Raw genomic sequence first — 6,018 nt, forward strand, 5'->3', positions numbered from 1 at the left:
CGAGTGACAATTTTTCAGTGCAGCGTTAATAAAGCCAGTATCGTCAACCTAAAACAAAATCGGACGAGGATCTCGAAAACACTGTTAATGACGTGAAATTTTTCCACGCCCAGTCCCTAATGGATTCGATTTTTCCACATGACAGTCGTTCGTAGTCCAAATCAGTAACAATTAGTAAATGTATCAGGAAAAAGGACATTATCGGTGAGTGGAAAAAGTAGCCGTTTAATAAGACTATTAAAATTCAGCAGGTGCCTGAGTTTGTTTTATCTTTATTAGGCCGCTCGAATTGCCGCCTTGTTTAATGTCCTGTCAATTATTCGGACCTAATGTGCATTGTGAACGAGGCTTTATCGAAAAATTCCTACAAATCGATATGTTGGCTCGTTATTGGTACAGGTGTACGGGAGCAGCCGCGTCGGAACCCGACCTGTATGGGTATACGACGACAGTATTAAAATCTGCAAAAAAATCGATCATCACAAAAAGGAAAAGCGCGACTACTTCCACTTTTCTTCATTTAAAACTATTATAATTAGAATGTTTGCGTTTATATGGAGTGGTCATGTGTTGGGAAAAAAATTACCAGTTTACTTGCCACATTCCTGTATTTTGCTATTGCCATCACGAAATCCGGTGATGATAATTGAACAGACATACGGGCATACGCTCACTTACTCTTGCCAAACTGATCAACATTTGATTTAATTGGAACTTCGTCTAATTTTGGTTAATGTTGTTAAAATGATTCACAACATGTTTTAATAACAGATTTGATTAAACCGCACATTTTTAATTCATTTATCGCATTAGCACTTAAATAGTTGGCAGGAGTCAATAATAGAGATTTTACACAATTTACTTTAATCTGTAACATATAGTACGTTTATTCTGGTATATTATAAAACTCTCTCAAAAATAGATTCCATCAAACAATCCATAGCCTATAGGATAGTTACTGCCTTGCCAGTACTAACTAGGACGAAACTATTAATATAAATATCTTTATGGAACTAAGAATTCAAGCAGAACAGTTGCATTGTCAGAATTGCTGAAAATAGTGAAATAGTCTTTTTGCTGAAAAATGGTGCGTTTGAGCAGAAAAAAGGAGTGTTATTTGATCCATCATTGCGGTTAAAATGTAATTTGGTTTACTCTTTTGACGAGATTAAAAACCAAGCTAAACCATAGCAATGGAAAAAAAAAACGATATAACAGTGCTTAATCAAGAATTATGGCAAAAACTCCCTAACTACCATTTAAGATCATTGCATTGTATCTGTTGTAGGCATAAAGCAATTTTTCAACATTTGCCTAGGCGTTTAACTAAATGTTATGGCAAATATCAAAACATTTCTGAATTTTTCAATATTTTGCTATTTGTCTAGGCATTTACCATTCGCCTATGCATGCTACCGTCATCTTATAAATACCTAATTTACATTGAGTTATAGAAACTGTTTAACTGGACAAGTAACGACTTCAGATTCAACTGAATATCATTTGCCGAAACATTTACTATTTGTCCAGCTCTAAATAGATCATTTAAATGTTCAATGTAGAGCTGGGCAAATGCATCGGTAGTAAATCTCGGGTTGTTAGTTGCCTAGCGAAATAACATCTGCCAGGGGGCCTATTCTTGAACGCAGGGAGTAGAATTGCCAAGTAAGGGGTTGATAGAATGTGACAGAAGAAGCTGACAATAGCGGGTTCCTGTCACATTCTACATGTCTTTCTCTTGATAATTCCCTTCCCTCGTTTCAAGAATACGCACCCTGGCATTTAGTAAATACCTAGCCAAATGACTATTCATGCCTACGACATATTCACTATAAGCTGATACGGTATCACAATTCTGAAATCACATCAATTGTAATGATCGATGATATACAGAATATAAATGAAGGAAAATATAAAGATGTTGCATGATTTTTTAATACAAACCGATATATTATAATTTCAGAACAACGTATTGTTTATAATTAGCTACAACTTCTTCATTTTATTTATTGCTTCTTTCTCAGATTATTTTTTTTTAAACATTGAAAGTGTTTTAACATCAGGAACTAAGCCAACTGACCAAGCCTTATAGAAGTGCAAATGGCATCAAAATCAGGTCTTTCGTAAATACTAAAATTAGCTTGACTAGCAGAATATAAAATTGGTTACAAAGAAGAAACTTTTAACATCTTAGAAACATTTGATAGAAAACTGATTATTTTTTACAAATTGTACTATTCGTTTTAACTTGTTAATTAGAGGTGAAAAATGTCACCTTTCATAATTACTGAGTTTCTTAAAAAATGAAATAAAATTTTAAAATTGAGTCACTCTGCATATGAATTGAAATATCGGGGAGAACCGAAAAGTAAAATGTTTCAACCCGTCACGCCCAGGCAAATTATTGCACACTGACTATGTGCAGAACCGAGATCTTCCATTAATTTATTATTAATTAACAATAACAGCCTTAATTAATGGCTTCAATCCTTAAACGGCATCGGCGTAAAAACTGTAATAAGTTTAATTGCAGAAGAACAAGTGTCGATAGTCGTCGTGCCGGGTGCCGATGCCGGGATATCCTGTAGAATTTTACGGTGGTATGAATCTGAAAATGGCGAACGACTAGAGGAATTAATGTAGTTTTTGCTTATTTCATACTTTATACTTCTATTATTAAGCAAAAATCGATACTAGATTAGGTTAGTTAGATTTTTGTCATCAAGCATGTGGTTAACACTTGTTAAGTTATACCAGAAGCTGTTATTAATCAAACCTACCGCTTTTGCCTTTGATGTCTGGTGGTGGTACCTTGCTTAGACAGGAGGATGATGGATGGTTTTCTCGATTAAACACAATTTTAAACCAACTAAACTTTCATCTGTTATTAAGTAAAGTGCATTGAGGTTGGATTATGTAATTTCGCAGTAACTACAGTAAATCGGAAGCAAAACACCCTGGTACCGGAAAGTTGGGTCTCTAATTAGCACGTGACACCATCTGCAAGATTGTCTAAGGGCCTAATATATTATTAAGTCCATTTGTCGGAACCGCCCTTATGATACTTTGAGTGTTATAACGATGTCATTAAAAACACTAAAACTTAGTTATGATCCTTGACTAATAGACTCTGAAGATAGTTTTTAAAAATTTCGAACTGGATACCCATTAACTAACTTTATTAACCGATAGAGGCAAATTACCCGAGCGTTTTAGAATGATGTAGTGCAGAGGAAACAAGGAGAAGTTCGGAAATAAAGCGGGGGTGCACCTCAAACTGTTTGGATCTCGGCAAGATATTGGCTTCATCAAAGAGCTGCCCGATTAATTAAATTAACTAAGTGTTTCCGCGACAGTGCAGGAGTGATGATAATCAATACTCACCGCGGCTCTCTCCCTCTGCGTCTGTATTGTTAGTCCGACAAAGGAAAATGGTGGCTTTTGAGACAGTGGCGTCCGCATTTCATTCCCTGCCGAAATTAAATAAAAAGCAGTATCAAAATAGGACATAGTTAAATGTTTGATCAAGCAAATAATCAAATGTATATGCCACATTCTCATATACAAGGTGTCACAGTTTTGACGGAAATGTTTATGTGTGTGTGTTTTTTATGTCATTTGATAGAAAATTTAATAAGGATTCCAAAAATGTGCTTAAAACTGTCATTTTCCCATTCCAAGTGGGTTTTACAAGTGATTTTTTACTTGACTGTCCTTTCAAACTGTGTTTCTGTCAATTTAAACTTTGACACTGCTTTTCTCTCTGACTGTACCTGAGTTTTCTGTGTTTTTTATGTCATTTGATAGGAAATTTAATGAGGATTCCAAAAATGTGCTTAGAACTGTCATTTTCCCATTCCAAGTGGGTTTGACAAGTGATTTTGTCACTGAGTGTCCTTTCAAACTGTCTTTCTGTCAATTTAAACTTTGACACTGCTTTTCTCTCTGACTGTACTTGAGTTTTCTGTGTTTTTTATGTCATCAGATAGGAAATTTAATGAGGATTCCAAAAATGCGCTTAGAACTGTCATTTTCCCATTCCAAGTGGGTTTGACAAGTGATTTTGTCACTGAGTGTCCTTTCAAACTGTCTTTCTGTCAATTTAAACTTTGACACTGCTTTTCTCTCTGAGTGTACCTGAGTTTTCTGTGTTTTTTATGTCATTAGATAGGAAATTTAATGAGGATTCCAAAAATGTGCTTAAAACTGTCATTTTCCCATTCCAAGTGGGTTTTACAAGCAATTTTGTCACTGAGTGTCCTTTCAAACTGTCTTTCTGTCAATTTAAACTTTGACAGCACTTTTCTGTCTGACTGTACGTGCTTTTTTGTGTTTTTTATGTCATTTGATAGGAAATTTAATGAGGATTCCAAAAATGTGCTTAAACATAAACATTTATCACAATATCAGGTTGTACTTACTTCATAAAATACAAGAGTGGTTTAGTGGAATTATTTGCTTCAATACATATTCTTCTATCGCATTTAACCTAACCTATCTTTCCAGATATTTTAGTCATTCGAAAAACCAAATTTTAATTATTATATCAGTGTTTCTAACGAGTTCATGAACAAGAAATAATGCTTTGTAGAGCTAGGTTACTTGTCTCAAACCAGACAAACTCAGTCAGAATAGAGAAAACTAGAATTAACTAAACTGCTCGCCAATTGAAAAGGACCATCCGATTTTTTTGGTTAAGTAACAGAGAGTTTTATAAAAAGGTTACTTTTTTATGGTTCTAACTCATAGAGTTGAGTACCAGTTGTCACCAGATTTGCACAACAGCTATGGCTTTTGTCATGTTTTAAAAAAACAAGTTTGGAGGTTTTTGATTATTGCATCCACTTTTTGAAAAAATCGATATTTTATGAAAAATGTTCCTAAATTGGGTTATTACCCCAGCAGTTTTCGATGAATAACTTGTATACGACTGAATTGAAATGAAACATAATAGTTTCAAATTCTCGTACAAGATGTTAAATAGTCAGAACACTTAGTACTACTATTTTGTATACTCTAAGAATTTGAGATCGAGCAACATATATTTTCGTTCGGTGATATGTAAGTCAAGATGCTTCATTTAACATTTTCATATCTGAAAATTATAAAAAATGATCTTCTGCAACTCCTTACTAAAACACTGATTAAAAGATTTTTGGAACTATCACACATAAGCTGTCGAAGGTGAACCAAGATTACCACTTTGTAGCTTGAAAATGTATAAAGATGACTTTTAAATCACAGTTTTTTAAGGATACTTAAAACCTTTGTTTCGCAGTCCTTGTATATAGTATTCTTAATAGTTTTTCAGGTGTTTTTTTTAGTGTTAATAAAAACTTTCTGGAACTCATTACTTCTTAGCGTCATTGAGCAATACGACAATTAAAAGGTGACAGAAATTTAGACCAACTTTATACCTAAATTCAAAATGTGGTACTTAACGGAATAGATAGATCCAAAAGAGACCGACAAGGCTTATTAAAAATAACGCACATTCTAAACATGCATACCGGGATGATTTTATCTTTCTTTCGCTCTTATGACAATAATATTTCACGTTTGAAGAACGGCACCCCATTACTATGTCGACAAAGACGTATAAATCACCAAGTCCAATCAGACGATAAGACTGGTTTTATGAAGTAAAATGAGGGGCCATATGTGAATTATGGTGTTTGAGTTAATAAAGTTGAAACTTTCTTAGTAAAGCAGTTTGAAAAATCGCTCAATAAATTGTTTCTCTACTAGTGCTTAGAAATGTATAATAAGACCTAAACATTTCGGATCTAAAATATTTGTGATAATCATCCTAGCACGTGTACATACCAAGCATTTTTCTTGATAAGACCCTTTGTATAAATAGGCAGCTGTGGTATCACTATTTGAAGCAACTGCCTTTTTGTCTCGTTAATATAACTCTTATAAACACTGTTAAATTGAACTTCCGGTTATTGGCCACCAGGTAAAAGAAAATCGAGATTTTTTTCGCCAGACCGATATATCTTCTCTCTGTGTAAA

Source organism: Ips typographus, linkage group LG9 (genome assembly GCF_016097725.1).
Source record: "Ips typographus isolate SLU linkage group LG9, UJ_Ityp_2.0, whole genome shotgun sequence".
In the NCBI taxonomy this organism is placed as follows: Eukaryota; Metazoa; Arthropoda; class Insecta; order Coleoptera; family Curculionidae; genus Ips; species Ips typographus.